The sequence below is a fragment of the Python bivittatus genome, unplaced genomic scaffold (genome assembly GCF_059951505.1).
Source record: "Python bivittatus isolate LINGU-HERP-01145 unplaced genomic scaffold, Pbiv_v1 ctg000410_np1212, whole genome shotgun sequence".
Taxonomy (NCBI): domain Eukaryota; kingdom Metazoa; phylum Chordata; class Lepidosauria; order Squamata; family Pythonidae; genus Python; species Python bivittatus.
The window spans coordinates 7621540-7648107 of NW_028277067.1; the positions used below are offsets into that span (position 1 = coordinate 7621540).

At 39.3% G+C, this 26568-nt stretch overlaps 1 pseudogene across 1 annotated transcript; it reads right to left on the reverse strand.

Annotated features, from left to right (window-relative positions):
- Window positions 1–1441: 1441 nt before the first annotated feature.
- On the reverse strand, window positions 1442–19257 carry LOC103058714 (1-acyl-sn-glycerol-3-phosphate acyltransferase alpha-like; annotated as a pseudogene). The gene is made up of 6 exons (XR_015796621.1): window positions 18880–19257; window positions 11859–11992; window positions 10171–10346; window positions 7749–7844; window positions 6362–6434; window positions 1442–1606 (listed from the first exon to the last, which is right to left on the reverse strand). The product of XR_015796621.1 is annotated as a 1-acyl-sn-glycerol-3-phosphate acyltransferase alpha-like (transcript).
- Between the last annotated feature and the right edge of the window lie 7311 nt (window positions 19258–26568).

Genomic DNA, 26568 nt, shown 5'->3' on the forward strand with positions numbered 1-26568 from the left:
ATATTTCCAAACACCTTGCTTAGTGATTTAGTTTCAAATCAGAAACCTCCAAGGCTGAAAATGTTTAAAAGGAGAGCCAAACCCCCAAAGATGTCATGTTAGAGTGGAATCTTTTAAGAATTTCAGAGTTGGGCCTCTACATTCAAAATGTAGTAAACTCTAACCTTCCTTTTGTGGTTTTATAGAAATTGTCCATTCAAATGTTAGAGCTTTAGCCAGCTTACAAGTCTGCTTAGGGCTCCCATCACTCTTTAACCTCAAATACCTGAGAATAATGCATCCTGCACATATTCAGAATATATTTATATGCCTTTACTTTTACTGTTTGGCCTGCTGGAAACATTTTAAGTGAAGAATAAAATATGATCCGGCTTAGTAATTCTATAAACCTAAACACAAAGAGTACAGTGTTAATAAAGTAGCAGTCAGTTAAAACAAGCTACATATGATTGGGTGCATTCACAGAATATGGTGATATGAAAAAAATTCCATGTTGGAATGTTCCATGTTGCTAGGACTCAAGATTGCTCGGAACAGCCTGTTTGGAGACTATATCACTTCCTGGATACTTGAAATGGCCTATATTGCAATCAGAAGAATCTGAAACAGGAATTTTCCATGATGGGCATGGCCAACCACAGAACACTCATTTTTCCAGGGGGTGAATTAGCCTTCCAGGTTGCTTTACTGTCCTAGTGAAATCTTTGCATCTTCCAAAGACATTGCTGCAGTGTGATACTAGAGACTGGTGCTTTGTTTTGCAATGTGTAAGATTATGACTATGGCTATTAATTTTTTATTATTATTATTATTATTATTATTATTACTATTATTTTATTACTATTAATATTAATAGAATATTACTATTACAACTGTTGTTATTGTTGTTATTATCTATAAGAAAAAGGTGGGGCAGAGAATCCAGAAGATCAAAATTTGGCAGCACACTGTTGCCCATGTCACTGTGTTGCCTAATGCAGCTTTGCTGAGTGACTCACCTAGAGTTTTTCACATTATGACTTCCTAGATCCAAGTGATATACCTCTAAAAGTAGATTCAAATGTTTTGTCTATGGAGACCTAAGGCACTTCTTTCTCTAAGCTTTACCACTTATTTGAATTAATTTACCTTCAGCAGTAAAGTACATGTTATAACCAAAGCCCTGGATGGCAGATATATGATCAAACAGGCCATGTTTAGTGATGACCAGACAAGAAAGATGGATTTAGATGGACACAGAAGTCTTCCTCTTGTTCTACTCACTCTCTCTAAAATAGATTCTTTGGAAGAGATCATATGTAGTATTTTTTTATAGTTAGGTAACCAGGCGGTGCTACTCTTTTTTCCATTCAGGGTATAATTGATTCCTGGCCTTGTTTGGGAGAGAAATGTACTTGTCTCTCTTCCATCCTGACCAGTGTTTCTTCTGAAGCTTCCATGATCAGGAGCACTCATTGTCTCTCATCCTTTTCTCCACACATCTTCCCAGAAATCTCATTAAAAGTTTCTTGCATCATTCTGCGAGTGCTCTCAACTAGTGCAGAAATATCCTGTAAGTCAAGGCCTTGTGTTTCTATCTTGGGCAAAATCCGAATGGTTATATTACCTATTGGAGATCAAAGGGAGGCAGAAAAAGAAAGACAACAATAATGTTATGTAGACATTTGGAACAATTCCAGAAAGGATTGTGTTGCTCAAGAAGGAGATAGGAATGGCATACCAAGTACCAATATATTCTTGCTGCAGCTGATGTTAGGGGCACAGAGGACTCATTTAAATTACAGAATGTTTTCCAGGAAACAGCTTGGAATTATGTCACATAGGCAATTCTTTGGAGGAGCTTTGAATGATTATCAATATGGACATTGCACTGCAGCCTCAAAATATAATTGCTTTAATTCTGGAGTAAGCATAGTTTAGTCTGGACAAAAAGTTCATTACAGTATGTGCTAAAACTGTATCTGGATGCTATCACTTTGGAATGCTAATGTTAATACTTTACTAAAGAGCCTAAAATTACATAAAGAAATAGCATTCGTCTTTTTTGAAAGAAAAGGCTAGAATTTTCTCAAATAGAGACACTATCTAGTCTCCCTCCAAGGTTTTTGTTTTACTGAAGCTTATTTAACTGGGTCCATCTGGAAATAAATTTATCATCTTGTCTGCTGTTTGTATAGAAAAGACCTTTTGTATATCAAGAGTAGACATAAGTAAATGAGGATCAATTTGCAGATTTCTAGATGAGACCTCCAACTCCTAAATGTTCAGCAAGAGAAACATTTAGATCTTCTAACGTTTAGTTAGAATCCTGGTTATGTACAAACATACAGATCTGTATTTGTGTATGTAGGTCATCCACAGATGTGCTTCCTAGGGTGAACAAGAGACTGTTCTTTTTCTCCAGGCTACCATTTTGCATCTGGGTCAATGGATCCTGGAGTTCTGACAAAGTAGATCCTGTAAGCTTAAAAGTGGCCCATCCCCATGCTACATGATCATCGCCTATTCCATGACTATAGCAACAGAACAACAGAGGAGACACTAACCTCAAGCTGGATAGGGGAGTATTCTTTTATGGGAACCAGTAATGACAAAAAGGCATATTAGTTTGGAAATGTGAAAATATATCTTGAGTATGAGTATGAGTATTTGTAGGAAGAACAAGGATCTTGTAACACCTTAAAGACTAATGTATTGATTATCCTGTAAGCTTTCAAACATCCCAGACCTCTTCATCAGATGCATAAAGTATAATTCTGGGAGAGGAAATGTTCATAAAAGTTGACAACTTTTAAAACAGTTTATAAAGTTCATGAACTATTATGTGATAATAAATTTGTAGTCTTAAAATGCTACAAGACTTTTTGGAAAATAATTTCTTGTGTGTGAGAGGAAGCTGTAGTTTCAGAGATAGAGGGGTAACTGAAAATATCATGGCATTTGTGGGCTTCTCCAAAAGGCACCTTCCCCAGCCTGGTGCCTTTCAGAAGTATTAGACTACCATTTCCATTGTCATTCAACCAGAATGCCCATTTAGAAGAGAGAAGGTTGAGGAAAGTTACTGCAGAGAGTTAATGTGAAATGACAAACCTGGGGCAGGTATTGTATTGCATTAATTGTCATGTTTATTACAGCCTAAAGACCCAAATCCTGGGCCTGGTAGGAATAAATATTGCTGCCAGAAATGCTCTACTTATAGTTTTATAATTATATTCAGTAATCACCATAAGGTTCTAGAGTCTTTTCCAAAGGAAGCCAAACCCAGTATTGGCCCTTTGAATTTGCAGGATATAGTAAGATATGTATAGTATGTATAAGTTTGGGAGAATATTATGAATTCTAAGAGAATGTGTTTGTTTGTTTGTTTGCTTTCAGGCACAGCACATACTTTGGGCACTAGAATTTGAAAGCACATTTTATATTAATGGCCAGGTATCTGTGTGTGTATGTGTGTGTGATAGATATAGATATAGATTAGATATAGATATAGATATACAGTACTGTGCAAAAGTTTTAGGCAGGTGTGAAAAAATGCTGTAAAGTAAGAATGGTTTCAAAAATATATATTGTAATTGTTTATGTTTATTAATTTACAAAATGCAAAGTGAGCGAACAGAAGAGAAATCTAAATCAAATCAATATTTGGTGTGACTACCCTTTGGCTTCAAACCAGCATCAATTCTTACACTTGCACACTTTGTACACTTGCACAAAGTCAGGGATCTTGTAGGATTAGAGTCAGGTGTATGATTAACCAATTATACCAAGCAGGTACTAATGATCATCAATTTCATATGTAGGTTGAAACACAGCCATTAACTGAAACAGAAACAGCTGTATAGGAGGCTTAAAACTGGGTGAGGAACAGCCAAACTCTGCTACTAAGTTGAGGAAGACAGTTTCATGTCACAGGTCATACACCAGACTGAGCACAGCAACAAGACACAAGGTAGTTTTACTGCATCAGCAAGGTCTCTCCCAGGCAAAAATTTCAAAGCAGACTGGGGTTTCAAGATATGCTGTTCAAGCTCTTTTGAAGAAGCACAAAGAAATGGGCAATGTTGAGGACTGTAGATGCAGTGGTCAGCTGAGGAAACTTAATGTAGCAATGCAGCAGATGGAAGACACATCATGCTTACTTCCCTTTGACATTGGAAGATGTCCAGCAGTGCCGTCAGCACAGAACTGGTGAAAAACAGTGGAACCCAGATACACCCATCTACTGTCTGGAGAAGTCTAGCCACAAGTGGTCTTCATGGAAGGATTGCAACCAAAAAGCCATACCTCTGACGTGGAAACAAGGCTAAGCGACTCAACTATGCACGAAAACAGGAACTGGGGTGCAGAAAAATGGCAGGTGCTCTGGACTGGGTTAGGGTTAGAGTCAAAATTTGAAATATTTGGCTGTAGCAGGAGGCAGTTTGTTTGCTGAAGGGCTGTAGAGTGGTACAATAATGAGTGTCTGCAGGCAACAGTGAAGCATGGTGGAGGTTCCTTCCAAGTTTGAGGCTGCATTTCTGCAAATGGAGATTTGGTCAGGATCAATGGTGTCCTCAATGCTGAGAAATACAGGCAGATATTTGTCCATCATGCCATACCATCAGGGAGGCGTGTGGCCCCAAATTTATTCTGCAGCAGGACAATGATCCCAAACATACAGCCCATGTTATTAAGAACTATCTTCAACGTAAAGAAGAACAAGGAGTCCTGGAAGTGATGGTTTGGCCCCCACAGAGCCCTGATCTCAACATCATCGAGTCTGTCTAGGATTACATGAAGAGACAGAAGGATTTGAGGCAGCCTACATCCACAGGAGATCTGTGGTTAGTTCTCCAAGATGTTTGGAACAACCTACCTGCCGAGTTCCTTCAAAAACTATGCAAATGTACCTAGAAGAATTGATACTGTTTTGAAGGCAAAGGGTGGTCACACCAAATTTTGATTTGGATTTCTCTTCTGTTCGCTATGGCAAGCCTAGATAGCATATTAAAAAGCAGAGACGTCACCTTGCCGACAAAGATCCGCATAGTCAAAGCTATGGTTTTTCCAGTAGTAATGTATGGCTGTGAGAGCTGGACCATAAAAAAGGCTGAGCGCCGAAGAATTGATGCCTTTGAACTGTGGTGCTGGAGAAGACTCTTGAGAGTCCCCTGGACTGCTAGGAGGTCAAACCAGTCAATCTTAAAGGAAATCAACCCTGATTGCTCATTGGAAGGATCGATAATGAAGCTCAAGCTCAGATATTTTGGCCACCTAATGCGAAGAGAGATCTCTTTGGAGAAGACCCTGATGCTGGGAAAGATTGAAGGCAAAAGGAGAAGAGGACGGCAGAGGATGAGATGGTTAGATAGCATCACTGAAGCAATGAGCATGAAACTGAGCAAACTCAGGGAGGCAGTGAAGGACAGGAAGGCCTGGCGCAATATGGTTCATGGGGTCACGAAGAGTCGGACACGACTTAACGACTAAACAACAACAACAACAATCTGTTCGCTCACTTCGCATTTGATAAATTGATAAACAATTACAATATATATTTTGGAAAGCATTCTTACTTTACAGCATGTTTTCACACCTGCCTACAACTTTTGCACAGTACTGTATGTGTGTGTGTATATATATATATATATAGAGAGAGAGAGAGAGAGAGAGAGAGAGAGATTTCTGGGATATGTAACAGGACAGAAACAGAAGTGAACTAGATCTTGGGAATTAAAAGTACATTTGGGGGTAGGGGGATATGATAGGTATCTGTTATCAGGCAGGAGAGTCTAGGTTATTTGCATCTATTTGTTGTCTATTTCTTGCATATTTGTAGATAATCCAAATTTCACAAGCATTGTCATTGCCACTACTATTTAATCTATAAGCAAAAGTTTCTAAATTTGCACCTAAATATATAAACTACCATGGGGAAATGTCATACAAATCTCTAACCTTTTGGAGTGGGGGATAAATTCCTTTCTGTAGACAGAACTATTCTTCTATCAAACTTGTATACCACCATAATCAAAATGGGTGGGTAGATGGATAGGTTCATGTACTGAAAAACCTTCCATATGTTTTAGACTTCAGTCCTCTGGCACTGGTTATGCTGGATGGGACTGATGAGAATTGAAATCCAGAACAATGAAGGGCATCAGGTTTTCTCCTTCTACCTAAGTGCAGCTTAAGCCCCACTAAAAATAGCAGGACTGATACCTGAGTAAACATGAATCACTTCACATGGAAAGTGATGAAGGAAAAAGTTTCTGTCATAAATTTCTATCTTTTAACTTTCTAAGCAAGACAGAGCAAACCAATGGCAAAAAGAAAAAAGTTAGGCAACTAATAGGCATGGCCCTCTGCCATTTAGACTTACCTGGCTTGAATCTCTTATCCTTGAAACTGTAAGTATCCCTGTAAGAAGATATCACAATGGGGACAATGGGGGTCTATAGAATAAAAGAAAGTTGAAAGGTAGAATCTTGGAGAAATACATCATGAGTTTTTTCTTCCCTTGTGGCAGTCCTCTGCAGCCACAGATTTTACAACAGCTCTCACTAATCTAGGTATCTCTAGATGCATGGACTTCCAGAATTCCTTCACCAATGTAGCCATTGCTGACAATTCTAGAAGTTGGAGCCAATACATCTGGAAAATGTCCAGGTAGGAAAGGTTAGTTTAAGCCTTCTCCGAACAGGAATTTAAAGCTTTTAGATGGAACTAGTAACTGATTAGAATAGGCATTTCAGGATCAGAAAGTCAATTATTCTCCTGATTTCCCCATTTTCTGTGGAAATTAATTCTATTTCATGTATTAGATGAAGTGGGTGCTAGTCCATAAAACTTACACTGTGTGAGAGCTTTCCCTAAACCACCGCTCTCCTAATGGCTTGAACTACAAGCCCTCTAACTCCCAGTCATTATGGCAATGTTGAGTGGGAATTATGAGAGGCCACATCTGGAGGTCACTAGGCTGGGAAAGCAAGCATAAGAAATGTATTGGCTGTTGAAATGCCACAAGATTTTTTATAACACATTTCTGTCTACTGAATCCTCAGCTTTTATATAGGTTGCCATGTATATCAGGGCTGAGCATGCTTCAAAAATGATTAGTAAGAAATTTTTCAGATCTCACTCAAGCATGGTACCTCTCTGCTATTCATTAAAATAGCCCACATGAACCTGAAAAAAGGTGCTACTTTAATGAAGAGAGATGCTACACTTGTGCAAGTTCCAAAGCACTTCTTCCAAATACTTTTTGAAGTGTGCACAGCCTTAACATGTATGCCTCAGCAGCACCTGGATGACTGTGTGTAGGCTTGAAAGCTAAGCGTGGTAGTTCAGGCTAGTAGTTGGAAGGGAGACCACTAAGAAGTCCCAGGATTGTAAGCTAGGCTAGGAAGTCAAAAAATACCTCAGGAGAAGGCAAAGTTAAGCCACTTTTGTACTGTTGCCAAGAAAATTGCAAGATTTGTCCATAAAGTCATCAGGAGTTAAGCCCCACTCGAAGACATCTTTGCCTTTATTTCTGCTCAAGGGTGTTTTTATCAATACATTGTATATGGATAAAGGAAAAGGAGGAGAGAACAGAAACAAAGCAATCTATAGCAATTTCATTTTACTCATACAGACTCACAATTCCTTAGAGGTATTTCACTAATCATTCATAAATCTGAACAGTAGTGTTTATGAGAGCACCTGACATGTGAGTCAGAACTTCCCCCTTTCACAAAGCATCAGCTTCATCATCAGGAACTTTTTACCTGAGCCTTTATAGCCAAGTGAAATGCCCCTCGCTTGAAGGGAAGCATGGTGTCCTTTTGGTTCCTGGTGCCTTCTGGGTAAACCCAGATCCTCAGCTGAGCAAGCAGACAGGAGGGGAAAACAAAAAGACCACCAATTACAATTCGAATAGTGCAGCCTATCTTCTGAAAACATTCCAACCCTTATTCAGCTATTTTCTCTAAAGTGTGTGCCCTACTACCCAGGAGAGGAGTGGGATGCATATCCTCTCAATCTGCTGCTTCCCACCCTAACTGCCCCAGGTTGAACAGGAAATGGTGGAGAGGAGGAGTGAAGAAGGGGCTTGAGTCCCAAGAAGGATCCTTTGAATGACGGGCTCCCAATAAAACAGGGCTCTTGGAGACATTTGCCTTTAAGCATAGACAAGCAGAGGCTCTCTGCAGACTTTCCTGCTGAATTCAGAAAGGTCAGGAAGTCTGGGAAAAGGCTGCCATGTTACTCCTCTTTAATGTTTCCCAAAAGTAGCTGGACTTCCTCTCTTTTCTCCTCCTCTTACTCCAGGAATAAGCAACATGCCGCCTATGAATGAAATACTCTCATACCACAACTGGTGTCAGCCAGCCTCCCCACCCTACTTTATTTCTTAAAGATTCTTTCAAAACAAGACACTGAATAGAAACACATGTGTTGCAAAAGACCCACAAGGGTATTAGAAATCATCTGGGGTTGTGGGGAGGGAAGTAAGTCTTTCATCTTCTGGTAAATGTCAACAGATGTTTAGTGATTGACCCTGGCTAGAGTGGCAGCCATTTTGTGATGCCCCCAGCTCACCCACCCGTCTCTAAGTTCTAAATGAGGGCCAAGTCCAAGGTTCTTAATCTAATTTTTCCCCTCTAGGAGCAGATCTGTGACTCCAGAAAGGGCTCAGTCCCATGGTGGTAGGCTTGGACTGTCATTGCCTTCCCACATTTGGCTGCATCTGCTAAAGGCCTGGGATATTGGTGGGGGGTGGGTGGGGGGAAAGGGAAAATATCTTCCAGGTTTCAGGATACCCAGGTGCTTGGATGCTTTTTTGCTTCCATACTAGCAATCCCCAGCACTGTCCGTTTGCCCCTCTGAAGTAAACTTTCCCACACATCCATTTCTACTCTACTCTCCCTAAAGCACCACAAACCACTTTTCCGCCCCATTGGTCTTTTATTCAAACAGAGAGAAAGCTGTTTTAGAGCCAAAATTGAGACAGTAGGGCAGAATTGTCTCCTTCAAGTCGAGCTCAGCTTCTGGGAACTACATGGACATACTCATGTTATTTACTTGGCAGCAGGGTACAGAAATGGTTTGCCAACACCTTCTGGGATATTTTTCTAATTTTGCAGTCTAGCCAACCCTGGGATTTCCTGGCAGTCTCCCATCCCAGTACTAACTGGATGTAATCCTGCTCAGCATTTTTGACATCCACTCAGGTTGTATTTAGAAGCACACTAAAATGAAGGACACAGAATCACTACTCAGATACATTGATATGCACTGGATCATTCCATGTGTGGTCATTGGGATGTATAATATATTCAGTGACTAATTGTTTAAGGGTCACATATAAAAGAAGAGGAGAGGGGGGTGATTTTTATAGCAATATGGTAACAAATTAGCTTCCCTTCTCCATTAACAGTATTGGAACTAGGCTGAGAATAATAGTAAAGGGGAGAAATAAGAGTGAGGGAATTATATCCGCTTATCCCTAAAAGCTTCAACACCCCTATATCACCTTCCAGTTAAGTTAAATTAAGTTAAGTTAGTTAAGTGAGCAGAGTAGGCTCAACAAGCGAATGGCTCTTTAAAAATGCTATTTCCCCCCTTTGGCCCATAAGAGCATTCCTGATCTCAGGGCTCCTTCTGCAGACAAAAGAAGATCAAGGTAATTTGGGCTCTCAGGAGCCTTTGTTTTAATTCCACATGGAATGCAGGTTTTTAAAATTATTAAATTAAATTTCAATCCTAAGACTGTCTTCCCCAAGCAGCTGCTGTCCTGGTGTGTTGGACCTCAAATAACCATGATTCCCAACTAGTAGGGCTAGTGGCCATCCTGGCAGGGGATTAAAAGGGACTGAAGTCCAACATCACCCATTGAAGGAGGGTGGGAAAGCCACTTAGAGAAGAGGAAGTTGCCATATATGAGGTCAAATTATTTGTCCATCTAGCCAAGTCCAGTCTTCTCTGGCTGACAATGACTCTTCAAGATCTTAGTGGGAAACTGGCTTCTCACCTTCTCCTTCTAATTGGAAATACTAGGAATTGAACTTGGGATCTTCTACATGCAAAGTATATGGCGCTCCCCTTGAAGAACATCCCTACCAACAGCTGCAGCAGTTCTCCAGCAGTACTTGGACCCCTCCCATTATTCATGCTTCTCCCATATTCCCACATTTCTCTCTCAGGGCTCACATCCTCCTGCTGCATCCTCTCTGCAAGGTGGTCTATGATGTCCCTGGCTTGGTGCTTCTTCTTGCGATCAATGAAAACCAAGTCACATAACCAGCAACACAAGCCCACAGGCCCCCAGTACAGCAGCTCTTTTTTGGCAATTGGTATACAGCGCTCTGGCAGGATCTCCGCCATTCCTTGAAAGAAAGAAACAGAGTAATTAGAACTTCACGGCTCATACAGAACCTGAACAACCCAGATGTACTATTCCCAAACATATCTCCCAAGTCAACCTTCCACCTCACCATTCTGGGCAATTTGGGGCTGGGCAGAGAGAAAGAAAAAAGTAATACTTAGTCTGGGCTTACAAACTGTATCATGCCATGATGTGATCTGGTTTATTTTTGTGAACCCAGTCATTGTAGTTTATGAAATAAACGCTAAAACAAAAATGAATGGGCAAGTGGTGCAAAAGACAGTGCTGAAAAACTGGATGACTTTGGAGATTGGCAGTTACTTGGGGAGACAGTTTGCCTGGTGAATTTAACTCTTTTTAATGCCTAAATAGAACTTTTCTCTTTTCTTTTTTCCTGTCAAGTCACTTGTTTTGTCTCCATCTAGATTTTCCCCTTTCCCTTCCCTTCCCTTCCCTTCCCTTCCCTTCCCTTCCCTTCCCTTCCCTTCCCTTCCCTTCCCTTCCCTTCCCTTCCCTTCCCTTCCCTCTATTTCCATCCTGCTTTTTGGCTGTATCTATTAAAAGGAGGGAGGAAAATATAGGTGTGTAATGGTGTGTTTCTGAGTGCAAGAGAATGGTTGCTGTATGCAGATAGGGGATCAATTAATATTATTAAATGGGGTGCCTTATTTTATAGGTAACTAATTTTAATCAGCAGTTTTTCAGTGTGTTTTTTTCATGGCCTTGCCTTGAAAAGTGTCTGGCTTCTGGTAGATAGACACAAGCAGACTGTGATACATGCACACATTATATTGGGGGGGGGGGGGGATCTCCAGGAATTGTTTCAGCTTGAGTTGCTAACCATAGGCTGACAAGTCTTTCCTGGAGGTGATTTTAAATACAGGGTTGTCTTCCTTTTTGATATAGGATTAAGTTTACCAGCAGCAACTAAAGTAAGTATTGAAAAGCAATAGAAGCATCTAAAGGTATACATTTGTATAGGAAAATAGGGAAATTAGCACTGCTTGTTATTTTGTTTAGATGTCAACAGAATTCCAATAGAAAGTTGGTACACAATGGTAATTATTTACAAACTTTGGATTGTTAAATTTATGATAGCATCCAACCATATGCATTTTCTATCTTGTGTTATATTGTATAAATTGCAAAGTTGTATGTTTTCTGAGAAAAACAGATCAAGCAACAGCAACAGACTTTTTGTCATTTGTTTCCATCTGAATCATTCAGAAATTTGGGGTGGGAAATTTGCAATTTTATCTAGATGCATCAAAATGTTGCAAAGCTCAGATTTAGTAATGTTGTACTTTAGTTGGAGAAACATCTTTCTCTCTTTGAAACTGGAAGCTTCTATCTCCTTAGATTCATCCTGTGCTTTTATCTTGCCTTCTCCCCATTTTGGGAATGGAGACTGGGAGGAGAATAGAAATAAATGTGACTAATAACATTCAAATCATTTGGAATCAAATTCAAAACATTCATACGCTGTTCCAGATGTGATAGGCTAGCCACATACCAATAAGATCAAAATTTGTCTGATGGTTGCAAACAATCACATATGGCTGCTTGATATTCAGATTCTCAGAGCCTTGCACAGTGATTGTGATGTTGTAGATATATTTGAGTGGACGAATGAAGAAGCAGAGCAACCTGTGAAGAGCAGAACACAAACACATGGTTTAGGGCAGGGTTCCCCAAAGTGGTCAATATTGACCCCCAAGGGTTGATGGCACTATCCATTATTCTTGTTGTTATTATTATCCATAGTTAAAGTAGTATTTATTACATTATTTTCATATAATAAATGTTTGGGCGTCATTGAACAATATGAAACTTCATCAGACAAAGAATTATTTCTATTTAATGTATTAAAAACTAGCACTTATGATAGCCTTATTATTTCTAAGAACAGAGATAGATTGGAAGTTATCTATTTTTCATATCTTTTTTTCTTTTACTTTACCTCACTTTTTCTTTTCCTTTTCTTTATATTTTGTATTTCAAATTTTCTTTTTCATGTCTAACTTTTAAATATGTATCTTTAAAATCTCAATAAAATATTATAAAAAAAATATGAAACTTCATGAAGGGGGTGATCAGTTGAAGAGTTTGGGGACCCCTGGTTTAGGGGAACAAAGAACCCACTGCAGCTCTTTCTTTCCCTTTTCTTCTTGTATCCACTGCAGCTTGCTTAATCAGATGCATAAAGTAGCTAGACTGATGGAGGATTGAAACTGGTGAGGTGGTAGGGGGAAATAGTGGAGGGGAAGGGAGGGGAAGATAGGTTGGATATGCACATGAAGGTTACATGTGAGACAGATTACAAGTACTTTATCCATTAACAATTGTAACATGTTAAAAACCGATTGTGTTTGTTGAGACCTTCTGAGATTCTCTGAAACCTTTTGATGTACCTTTAACAATTTCTTGCTCAATGATGTTGTTAAATTCTTCTTTTTCCAGAAAAGTCAGTTTAAGGTTTGCTTTGGAGTGTGCTGAAGGTTGAAATGCTCTGATATTACTTTGTCCTTGTCTTGAGCCCTGATGTCAAACTTATGTCCATTAATTCTTTTGCATAATATTTGTTCCATTTATTCTGTGTAAAATCCAGGGGGCATTGTTGGCAGATAATGGCATATATCACACTGGAGGAACAGCATGTTTAGGCACCTCTAATCTTGTGTGTGTATCTGCTGGGGCCTGGGACAGTGCTATCAGTGTAGATGTAGGGGCAACATAGCTATCTGCTTGCAGGTTCTGGTTATCATGTTGGCATAATTATCTTGTTGCTTGTTGCGTGTGAAAAAATGCTTCAGGTTAGGTGGTTGTATGCAAGTATGGGCCTGCCACCCAGTGCTTGAGAAAGTGCAGTGTCATTATTCAGTATGGGCTGTAACTTATTCATAATGTATTTGAATGGTTTGAGCTGTAAGCTGTAGGTGACAGCCTGTAGTGTTTTCGTCCTGGTGTTCTTTTTCTGTGCTCTGTCTTTTAATAGGTCCTTCCTGGGAATTGATCTGGCTCTATTGATTTGTCCATTGATCTTGTTGGTGAGTAGTTCAGATCAATATCTCACCCCAATTTAAAACCTACATCAGTCGAGCCACTTTATGTATCTGATGAAGTGAGCTGTAGCTTACAAAAGCTTGTGCCTGACTTTTTGCCACCCTAGACTAAACATCTCTCTTCCTCTAAAGTTTACTAACATTATGGAAATGTAATATCCCTATATCTTTTCTCTGTTAATTTTTTACTGTTATGCCACTGTAGAAGGAAAGCTTCTTCTCATTCCCTTGTTTTATTTATGCCCATCTTGAGTTTTAGAAAAGACAAGTATGCATCCATATTTTTTTCCTACCTGTTCCTTTATCCTTGAGTTCCCCTCCCTGATTTTCCATTTTTGTTCCAATGCTTCCTCAGCATTACTGGATCTTTCTCCCACCACTGAAGAGATTAAATCTCTCCTATGGAGCTCAACTAAGACTGACCTTTATCTGACCACAAGCATACAATGTTTAAAATTCTTCCTGTTTACACTCTTTAAGACTTTTGTGCCCATATCTCAATTAGTATTGTGTCTAGCACTCTTTTTAATCACTGTTAATGGCTCAACCTCCTGACCACTAAATCCCATCAGAATGATCTTTCTATCATTGCTTCTATGATTTCCTCTCCTTTTATTGTTCTGTTGATTTAAAGTGTATCTCTGTGCAAGAAATGTACAAAAAGCTTCATCAGTGTGGTGGTAGTGAGGTTATACAGTCATGTGAAAAAGAAAGTACACCCTCTTTGAGTTCTATGCTTTTACGTGTCAGGACATAATAAAAATCATCTGGTCCTTAGCAGTTCTCAAAAGTAGGTAAATACAACCTCAGATGAACAACAACACATGACATATTACACCATGTCATCATTTATTTTACAAAAAGAAAGCCAAAATGGAGAAGCCATGTGTGAAAAACTAAGCACACCCTTACTGCTTCCATAGGTATGAAGAAGCTAAGTAACAGCCAGGTGCTGCTAATCAAATGCCCTTGATAACTGATCATCAGCAAGTGTGACTACCTCTATAAAAGCCAAAGTTCTAGGAGTTTGCTGGTTTTGAGCATTGTGGTGTGTGTTAACACAATACCAAAGAGTAAAGACATCAGCAATGATCTTAGAGAAGCAATTGTTGCTGCCCATCAATCTGGGAAGGGTTATAAGGCCCTTTCTAAACAATCTAAAGTGCATAATTCTACAGTGAGGAAGATTATTCACAAGTGGAAAACATTCAAGACAGTTGCCAATCTTCCCAGGAGTGGACGTCCCAGCAAATTCACCCCAAGGTCAGACCGTGCAATGCTCAGAGAAATTGCAAAAGATCCAAGAGTTACATCTCAGACTCTACAGGCCTCAGCATGTGAAATGTTAAAGTTCATGACAGTACAATTAGACAAAGAATGAACAAGTATGATTTATTTGGAAGGGTTGCCAGGAGAAAGCCTTTTCTTTCTAAAAAGAACATGGCAGCACAGCTTAGGTTTGCAAAGTTGCATCTGAACAAATCACAAGACTTCTGGAACACTGTCCTTTGGACAGACGAGACCAAAGTGGAAATGTTTGGCCATAATGCACAGTGCCACGTTTGGCAAAAACCAAACACAGCATATCAGCACAAACATCTCATACCAACCATCAAGCACGGTGGTGGAGGGGTGATGATTTGGGCTTGTTTGGCAGCCACAGGACCTGGGCACCTTGCAGTCATTGAGTCAACCATGAACTTCTCTGTATACCAAAGTATTTTAGAGTCAGATGTGAGGCCATCTGTCCAACAGCTAAAGCTTGGCTGACATTGGTCATGCAACAGGACAATGATCCCAGGCACACCAGCAAATTTACAACAGAATGGCTGAAAAAGAAAAGAATCAAGGTGTTGCAATGGCCCAGTCAAAGTCCAGACCTCAACCCGATTGAAATGCTATGCCGGGACCTCAAGAGAGCTGTGCATAAACAAATGCCTGCAAACCTCAATGAATTGAAGCAATGTTGTAAAGAAGAGTGGGCCAAAATTCCTCCACAATGATGTGAGAGACTGATAAAGTCATACAGAAAACTATTACTTATTGCTGCTAAAGGTGGTTCTACAAGCTATTGAATCATAAGGTGTACTTAGTTTTTCATACATAGCTTCTCCATTTTGGCTTTCTTTTTGTAAAATAAATGATGACATGGTATAATATGTCACATGTTGTGGTTCATCTGAGGTTGTATTTACCTACTTTTGAGAACTGCTAAGGACCAGATGATTTTTATTATGTCCTGATACATAAAACCATAAAACTCAAAGAGGGTATACTTTCTTTTTCACACGAATGTAGCAAAGAGTGAGATGCCCTTGCTATGCTTCTCCCAGTTCTTGCACTTAAAATAAAATACCATTGTCTTTTTCCCTGCCAGCACATTTCCTTAACACTAACCACCCTATGGAAACAGATTACAATACATTTTAAACAGAATAAGAATAGAATGCTAGGGAAGATTATAAAGGTCTTGCCAGAAACATTTGTTGATGAGGCTGGAGCTGGACAACAGATATCACAAAATACAATGCACACAGGATTGTTCAAGTTACTTTGGCATCTGTGACCATAAATCCTGTAAAGTTATTTCCTGTCTGAGAGTAAAATTATATCAATGCTGTTTTCACATAACATGCAATCCATTATATTCCAACCACATTTTAATCTAGTGTATTCTGCAAATATGGTTTGTGTAGTAAGTTTATCTGTCTTAAGTGCACCCAGAAAAACTGGGCTAATTCCAGAGTTAAGCAGGGATTAGCGTACTGTACAAACATAGCCACAGATTCTTCAGTGGGGAGTAAAAGCAGTTTGATAAGGAAATGTACAAATGGCAGAAACAACAGGCCCAAACAAAGAGATAACTGTTAAAAAATTCCCTCCCCACCTGCCTTCCTCCAAGTCAGACTGCAAGCTCTTGCTTGCTTTCAAAAAGTGAAATGAAAGAGCCAGTTTGGTCTAGTGGTTAAGGCTCCAGGCTAGAAAGCAGGAGACTGTGAGTTCTAGTCCTGCCTTAGGCATGAAAGCCGGCTGGGTGATTTTGGGCCAGTCACTCTCTCTCAGCCCAACTCACCTCACAGGGTTGTTGTTGTTGTGGGGAAAATAGGGGAGGAAGGAGTATTAGGTATGTTTGCAGCCCTGAGTTATTTAAAAAAACAGGATAAACGAAAAACAAATGGAGGAATGTCCGAGAATTCTGCCTTCATTCCTCAAAATCAGATACTTTCCAGGGCTCCAGTTGAGCCAGTATGAGTTCAATGATCCTTTAGGGCATGTAATCCATTTTCTGTATATAATTCTATCTGCTGTTATCAAATGTAATTAAGGTGTGATATTCCTGAACTTGCTTATCAGTTGCTTATCGGAGAATCCACAAAGGACTGGAGGTGGGTAATGCATTCTTCTGAGATAATTAATTTTGGTATTGGGGAAACACATATTTTGTTTGCCCCTGATGAATTTCAGAGTTCTAGTCTAGCTCTGAGTGAAGGGGGTTGGGGGGGGGAGATTTTCCATAAGGAAATTTCTGGCATTGTCTCTCTGACAGAACCCAGCAAAGAGAATGGAAAGAATTTAGGAGGTGGTTGATGTTTGTCAGGAGTGGGGGACCATTTTACTCCAAGGGGCTGCATACCAACAGTTAGGAGAGCCAAAGCACATCCATCTGCATTGCACAAACATATAATGTTCATGTACGTGCATTTGTATATCACTACAACTCAAGCAAAGTCATTGGCATTCCACACTGTCCCTCTGTTTTCCTTTTTCTGCACACTCTTCTACTTATTTACTTACTACTTCTTTAGTATCCTTCTGTCCAGCCACACTTCTGTCAGCCAGCCTCATTCCCTTTACCCATCTACCCATCTCCTCTGTCACACACATCCATACAACACACAGACCCACAGACCCACACACATACACACACGCAGAGGCTACATACATATAAAGCAGGCTTTCACTGCAGTTTAGCTGTTTTTCAGTCAGCCTGATAGCATGGGAGAAAGAGATTGTGAGCAAATGGTTTAAATTTAACTGAGAGCATCTCAATGGGCTTGAGTGGTAGATCTCACAAGTGGTTCCCTGACCTTAAACAGGCAACAACCAGGACAGCCAACTGTGACACAGTGTAAGTATACAACACACCCAGATGTCAGCTCTCCCCATCTCTATACAAGCAATCCTATTACAGGGCTTAACAACATCAGTCCCACAACATCCAGTTAGTTCATCAGTTCATCTTCTGATTTATCTTATTATCTAACAAAAATGCATTTCTCAGGGCCTTTTAAAGATGTTAAGAGGCCCAGGGACAGAATATTTATTTGAGCAAAAAGCCCTCTCCTTCCCACCCCCAGCTTCCTTCTTTTCCCTATATCCTTGTTCAAAGTAAGCTTTCTTCATTGTTTTTTGTCCACTGATATCAGTATCCCAATAAGGAAGACTGTGTGGGCCCACCTAAGTATTGAAATAAATCTTGGTTTTATATGTTAATTGATTAGTTCCTCTCCTCTCCCCTTTAAAAAGATCCTAACCTTTCTACATTCAACAAAAAGGTCAACCTATGTAAAAGAATAAATAGGCACAAATTTGCCATCCGAAAGTCAATATTCAGAAATCAATGGGAATACTTTTTAGGTGTCATCTGTTATTGAATTTAAAGTGGCCATCACAATATAAATTAAATGAAAACATTGAAGTAGAATAGCTGTATCAGTTCAACTGTGCATCTGCAAAGGATATTTATTCTGCTACTGGTGTTAATTAGCTCATTAATGATAGGAGGTTTGTATTTTTATCAACACTGCTTTGCGAATGGGGACTGTAAAGATTTTAAATGCCTTCATTTAACTGTTAGAGTAATGATGTTGCCTATACACTTTAATTTTCCTTTAACATTGCTGCTTGCAGCTCCCCATCTCCTATCATGTCTGTATACATGAACAAATATTTCTGGTTATCTAGGGAAACACTTCAGACATCTAATGAAATGGACTGTAACCATGAGTTCTTACCATAAATAATTTATTAATCTTTTCAATGCCAGTGGATTGTTGAAAGGAAAAACTCATGGAAAATGGTCAAAAGCAATGCAAAAAGTAGTTATGCACTCTTTGCAAGAGCTACTCTCATTTCTCTGCTTTTTCCCTTGTCCAGCCAATCTTGAATAAATAATTTACAAATGGGTACAAATCCAGCCCCCCAAAAGATGCTCCCAATAGCGAGCTCCATCATTCTTTTTCAATGTACTTTTAGTTTCTTGAAGGAAGGAAGGAAAGGCTACTATCTCCTTGAGCTGAAGGGTGAGGTTATCTGGTTATCATGCTGCTTTGCAGGTAAAGCTGTGGCCCCGAGTCTGAAGATGTTGGCCATCACTAGCCTATTTTTCAGAAAAACCTGGTGCCAAGACTTATCTTGTTCTCACCATTGTGACCATCCCCCAAATTGAAGCTAGAATCAACATCTACTCACTTAAAGTTTTCTGGTCTTTGTCCAATGAATACAGCTACCAAAGGGGATAGTGTGACAGACAAGAGTAAAATCCAGCCAACGAGGAAAGCCAACTTGCAGAGGAATTTGAAGGTCATGCTCCATTGGTAAAGTAGAAAGATCACAATTGGTATGAAGGTGAGTAAGAGAAGATCCATTGTTGCTGGGATAAAGGTGCAGATAAATATGGAGGAACAATAATACTACAGAAGGTAGCCAGATATTCCAGGGTGGAGAAAGGGGATGGCCCTTCTATAGAAATTGCAGGCTATCAATTAGTGTTAGATGTGGGAAGGATAAAGGAGGGACGTTGACACAGAAATGTGTCAGCAGAGAGTGTGGGAGGAAATGCTTTAGAACTGTATGTGCTACGTATTCTGGAATATGAGAAGTAGTCGAGGTGTAGTAGAAGTAGGATGAACCACAACACAATTAATCATTCTGAGTTTGTGCCATTTTTTTTGACAGGCAGTCTCTTGCTGATAAAAACCAGGACTGTGTTTTCAATATTGGTTTTTGGGTTTTTTTTTAGCCTGGAGACTTATCCAACATTTTGATAAGAGGAATTATAGATATTGAAGTTTGGAATAGAGAGGGACGGGCAGTGGTGCTCTGTTGGGTGGGTATCTTTTGGTGAGGCATTTAAAAAAATCTATTAGGCACCCTTCTGAAAGGAATGGCTTGTTTCTGATGGCCATTTCTAATAGCTGGAAGGGTCCAGAGCCAAGGACAGGAGGGATCAGCAACTTTTCAGGACATGTGTTCCAATATATGTTCTTGTGCAATGTTATTGATGACTACAAATAGAAATTAATAAAAAATATTACTCAAACCCTTTCACTTGCTACTAGTTGTGCACAAAATATTACATTGGACATCTAAAGCCACTGTTGTTAAAGAGATACAGTACAGCAAGTTTTGTGAGAGGACTCTTCTCCAGTCACTAGGTAAAACTATACAGTTTAACTTAATTGACTTTAAGGTAGCCATTGTTTATTAAAAGATTATGATATTCTTAAGTTTCTGTTCTGCCAAGTGAAGGCACTAATGTATTTTAATACTGAAGCCCTTTCTTACAAGATGCACGTGTATAGTAAAATGTGAAAGCATTCAGGAGAATGTTTTGCTTGGACAAGATTTCATCTGTGAGCATCCTTCTGGTCTATGTTGATGACATGGTAACTAAAATCAAAGAGCCCAAGGCTCAAGAGAGATGGGAGGGGGTAGCAGCAAAGTGGAAACAAACAGCAAGGGATTATTTAGGGGCAAAACTGGTCAGGACAGCCATGCATGTGAACATTGGCTAGGGTGTGAAGCTCATTTTACTGCTTAACCAAGTGCCCTGTTAAGAACCAACCTGGCACAGGATTTTAGTTCAAATTTTTTGTGGCCATTTCCATCCTATGATAATATTAAAAGAGCCCCCATGTCAAGCCACTGGAAGTTCTACATCTCATAGCATCGGAAGCCAGTCTGTTCTTGGAAAGAGGTAAGAGGTAACCCCATATAATAAGGAAAAGGATCCCTAGTTTTTCTTAACACTTCCTTCAGTAGGAGGACATTTATTTGGTTGACATAATAGATACCTCTGCAAACTCTATCCTCTCTTCAAACATAAAATTTAAAAGCCTTGTAGACAGGAAACTGACATTCTGCTCTGCTCCAAAGATTCTAGGCAGTAACATCCAGATTACTACTATTTACTACTACTACTTATTATTAGGGATTTCAAAGTTCAGATTTATAGGTACTTAGAACAATTTATCAGACATTATTGCTATAAAATAGAAGGTGTGATTCATTGATATGGCAAGACCTGGAGAAAATAATAATAAATAAACTGTCATACCAATTGGAATTGGGTCTATTGGTGCAATAGCAATAAGATTCATCAAATATTTAGACATTTTAAACTTTTACTAGACTAGAAACCACTAATTTTGCAAAAGCCTACTAATCTAGCCTACTTGGAACAACCAGTTGATTAGACTGTGATATTCATTTGGATGAATAGAATTAAACAACAATATAATAAAAAGCTGAAAATAATCAAACATAAATAGATGTTAAAAACAATCTCAGGCACTGTTGTTGAACTCTTTAAAAAGCTAGGGCTTCATTGTTCTGGGAAGAGACAGGAGTAGTGGAACCCTCCATATGGATCTCTAGGTGTAGCAGATTCTACAGAAATGTAGCAGCTATTAAAATGTCTCTGCTGGGCCCATCTGTCTTTAACCTACCAAGCAGGGGTAACCCAGAGCATCCCCTTCTAGGCTGATCAAACAGAGTAGACGGATTATGTCTGGAGTAGGCTGTCCTGCAGATAAAAGAAGAAGAATGGCAATCAGAACTGCGTTGCAGGATCAGATCAGGATTCATCTGTTTGCAGCCAAGTTCCCTAGATATATTTGCAGATGCTCTGTTTCCAAATAATTTCAACATCCCTTACATTTCAGATGAAGCGGCTATTCACTCTTCAGGATTAAATAAAAGGAAGCTGCTTCTTATCAGTGTATTGCATCCAGTAATCTTGACTGTGTCAAAACCTGTCTTTACAGTGTCACAGTAAACATATATTGGTAACCATCCATTATCACAACCCAAGTGTGACCTATGATAAAATATTGCAGGGTATCTGCCTCTTCCCCCAGAGGACTCCTGTTTTTCAGGAACTCAAACAGGGCCAAAACTGAAACCATGCATCCTTTTCTAACTTTGAACACAAAAAGGGGCAAATATGTGACTGATTCTCCCCCCCCCCCCCCCCGCCTAAAATGGCAGTCAGTGCAATAGTCTTTTGGTTAAGACTGTGGAAAGTAACAGGCCTGATATAAGACCATTTTCTATGTTTTTAGAGGACAGGAGAGTGCAGGTTTAATACTTACAGTAATGTTGTAGCTATAGAGCAGTAGGTATATAAATGCAGAGGTTTCTGCTGATGGGGGCAAAGGGAAATACTTCCTCTGTCCTTCCTTTCCTGAAGCAGCCCAGTAAAATGCAAGGAGGGTGGTTTTTTAACCGTATGGCCTACAGTTGTTAGGAGTCTGAGCAGGCCATATTCTCATTTGTGGCATATTCAGATTGGAAAATGTTGCATCACATCCTGATGGATAGCTTAGACCCTCAGAAAAATAGAACAGTGAGATGGTCACTTCAAGAGGCTGACTTTTAAAGTATTGGACATATGCCACCAATAAGAACTTGACTCCTGGGGACTCCATGAACATATCCATGCATTTTGGAAGTGGTTTGCCATTGCTTCCTTCCATGGCATCTTGTTTTGCTTTGTTGTACTACTTAGTCCAGCCTACATATTCTCCAATTGGAAGTGGTCTAAAACAACTTCATTAGGAAGATTTTGGGCCTCCCCCAGGGCACCCCTGCTGCCTATTTAAGGATGGAGGTAGGGCTACCTTCTATCCTGTTAGAATACATCTTGCATGGTTGGGGCACTATAACGAACTTGAAAGCCTTCTTCTTTCTCATCTTGCCAAACTCTGTTTTCTCCATTACACAGATGGGAATCAATGGACCAACCTTTGGTCACCCATCCTTCAAATCCATTCCCTACCACCTTTGGGAGAACTTAGCTCTTGGAACAGAGAAAATATTAGAGATAGGCTTTTTGAAAGGGATGCCAATAGATGCCACTACAGTACAATCATCCAAATTTTCATCTTGGTACCATCATTATAAAAAAACATAGCAGCTTCTCCTAGTACCCGGTTAACATAACCACTGCTTCACTGAGAAGGGCTTTAACTTCCCTTTACCTGCAGACCATGCCCTCTGCACATCTCAAAGGGAGGTTTTGTAAGGTCCCTGTTGAACAATATCTCTGCCCTTGTGATATTGGTCAAGTGGAGAACATTATCCACTATGTCCTCCACTGCCCCGTTTACAATGAGATCAGGGCCAAATTGCTGATGGCAGGTGAACTCAAGGGCTCAGACCTCGAAAAATTAGTTCAATATCTTCTTGCAGACATGTTCCCAACTGTCAGCAACTAAATTGCTACTTTGGCTCTGCTGTCATTTAAACTTAGAAATAAATGTTTACGTTCTTAGCAGTAGCTTTGGCTTTGTTTTGCTGTAATCTTTTAACATCTAATACTCTTATTACTTTATTTTGCAATCTTACTATTTTACTGTTATTTTTTTGTATTTTATAGTACGCTGTATGTTATGACCTGTGGTTACCACAATAAATTTGCTAACTTACTAGTCTAGTATTTCCTATGGTTTTCATCAAAAAGCTGCCAGGCACAAGCTTACTTATGCTTTATGTTTATAATATTAGATAATTGAGATTAAGTTGGAGGACATGTGCTTGGGACATGATGTACACTACTGCATTCTCAAATAATATGAGTTCCTAATAAGTGACACAGGCCTGCAGAGTAATTATATTTGTGATCCACTGAGCCAAATGCAATCCAAGAGAATGAATTAAGCAAGGTGTTATCTAACTGGCTCAGCTCAATTTATGGAAACTTGTTTTTATATGGAAAATGCCATACCCCTGCCTCCTTCTCTTGCTTTCTCCTTGTACTCCACCTTACTTGCATTCTACAGCCCTTCCCAATTCCAAGTGACAACATGTGTGACACAGCACTAAAGCCACCCTGGCAAGTCCCATGACAGAAAGATTGGGGGGGGGGGGGGCAGCCAGATGGTGTTTGCTGGGATTTTAACTTCCAATGGGGTTGCCAAACAGAAGGTGGGGAGGGACAACAGCAGATGAGGGTTAGTACCTGGACAGAAGCACAGTCAAGGGAGCAGCAGCTGAAGTGCAGAGAAGCGGGGACCATTTGGGGTCCAGGTGAATCCAGCGCCCTCTCTCCCTCTGCCAAAGTTGCATATATGGGGAAAAGAGATGGTCAAGTAGACCAATTACAGGAGCAAATAGGAGATCCAGGTATGTGGGCAACTCTCAGCTTTTGTGTGCATGTGCACACAAGAAAAGGCTGTGTTTTAATGAATTACCATTGTTACCGAGTTTTGATAATACCATTTATGGATTACCCCCATTACCACCTTTTTTTTTTCTTTTTTCTTTTGCTGTTGAACTTGGAATGCAAGGCAAGAGAGATTCCAGCACATCTGGCAGACAATTACCCAGAGACACAGACACACAGACACACATATATATAATAATGTGTGTGTGTGTGACACACATTAAATTGATAGGTCAACTGTTGTACAGGCTTGAATTATACACCCCCACCTCCAGAACATAGCTATTCTTTCTATGTTGTTCAGAGGATGAAAAAAAAAGTAATTATGATCTCACAAGGAATCCAGCTGTCTGAACTACACAACACACTTGCTCATACCTGTAATTAATGACTGTGAGGTGGTAAGTGCAGCATTCGGCATTGCGTTAACAATCAATTACGTGCTGTTAATAATGCAGTTGGGTATCACCCAAGAGATAAGAACAGAACATTTCCGTAAACTTTCTACAGGGTCACAGATTTGTGCTAAGGAACTCTACTTTTGCAAATATAACATCCTTTACAGAAATAGCCAAAATTAGCTTTGCAAAAATACTTAAAGTGTATGTTAATTTGGGCATGTGGAGCTTCAACTAATATATTTACCATGATGGGTACTGTATTGCTTTCCAGTTGACTTAATTAACAGTTAGTATTCCTTCTATTTCTGAAATGTGTGGGAAAAGCCTACAGCGGTTATTTTGAGGTGTGTGAGGGTGTGTAATACTATTTTGTGTGTGTGTGTGTGTGTGTGTGTGAATAAGTACTGTGTACAACTTCTGTAGGCAAGATTGGCCCCAAATTACAGTAGACACACACACACACATACACACACATGCAAGAGAGATAACTAGGCAAGAGTAATAGCTATTATACAAACAAGAATGGATGGGTTTCTATGTTTCTGAATAGCAAATTAAGGAAATTAATAATAAGACAAAATATTTGAATAAGAGCTTTATTTATTGAATGTATGAGTCACCTTGTTTTCTATTAGTCCAAGTTGATGTACCCCAAAAAATGAAACTATAAATGAAGAGACAAAAATAAGCCATAACATAATATGGTAGAATCAAATGCCATAAAAGGCAACAGCAAAATATACCTTAGAAAGTGGGGACTCCATTAAAGGGAACTGAGCACTGGAGTAGCAATGAGGAATGGAATCGGTGGCGATTTTGCTGCTGCACCTCCAGTCCTATCTTGAGTATTTAATCAGGCAGAGAGGGATGATGATCCCAATGCTCAACTCTACTGGTTCCCAAAGTCCAACCTTCCTCCGGCACCTCATCAGACATGGTATCTGGTTGCAGGATGAGGTCAAAGCTATAGTGGCCCTCATCCTAGACTCAGGTTTGATGAGGACCTTCAGGGCCAGCACTTGAGCACCAGATAAATTTGAAATAAGATTTTGGAATTAATTATAAGAATCCTTCCCATGGGAAAATACTTTAGTTTTTAATTCTTTAAAAAAATATATGATAGGATGGCACGTTAAAGGTTGGATACTATAGGTAACTAGAAGGAACTAAAGATTACAATTAAAACAGAAGAACAGTTATATTTGACTTACTAATATTAAATGGAGCAAAATATTTTAACATTCAACATACTGAAGGATATTTTTGAACAATGGACCCAGTAGTTAAATTTATGTGTTTGCCTCTATAGATACTGTGTTTAAAAGATGTTATGGAAGAGGAACAAGCTTTACCAGACAAGACTGAGACTGATCTGAAAGTGGATTTAAAAATGACAAGCTACAAGAATGATATGGAAAAAGATGCCACACTGGACATACCAAAGAAACTGTCTGATGTCTTAATAATTAAAAGGGATGTATAAATAACAAACCAAGAGATAATAATAATGGATAACGTTCCTATATTGGGTTTATAAAAGGCTTGTTAAAGCTTTGAAGAATTTTGAGGAAGGACGAAGAACAAATGAAAAGAAAGTTTTAAGACATTATTTGAAGGGATTAAAGATCAAGGTTGTTAAAAGTAAAAGGAAGGAATATAAAAGTGGTTTATTTGATCAAGGTTAAAATAGATATGTTGTTATCTCTGGTAACCCTTAACAGACTTTTGCTGATCAGGACTGAAATGATGAGGTTTTTAAGGATTTGTTTATAGATAAGAGATATGGGAAGAAGAGGTCATGTGTTGTATTTTAAGAGAAGGTGATAAGTTACTAAAATTGTTTATTACTTGTTGTGATGAAGGTGGGAAGTCACTTCTTTATATATTTATTTCTCTTTACTATCTTCTTATTTTTCCTTCTTTTCTATTTCTTTCCTATTTTCTTTTCTGCACCTTCTGTTTTTATTTTTTATTTTTAGTTTCTTTTAGGTTTTTATTGTTGTAGTTGTAATTTTTAATAAAATTACCGTTAAAAAAAAATGTAAAAGGATCAATGCTAACTTCTTCCAGACAATGGAGGATTATGAGGGGTGTACCAATGTCAGCCCTGCTAGGTAGACCAGACCAGGAAATCAACTCCAGAGGAAGACTAGAAGTCTAAAGAATACTTTACTGAAATTGGCTATAACAACAGAAACTTGCAAGTCTGATTGTGCTGTACCCCCCCCCCACTTTTTATACCTCAGTGAATCAGGGAGGCATCTTCCTGAGCTGCTTCTGTTGTTTTCCAGGGCTTAAGAATTTTTCAGCCGA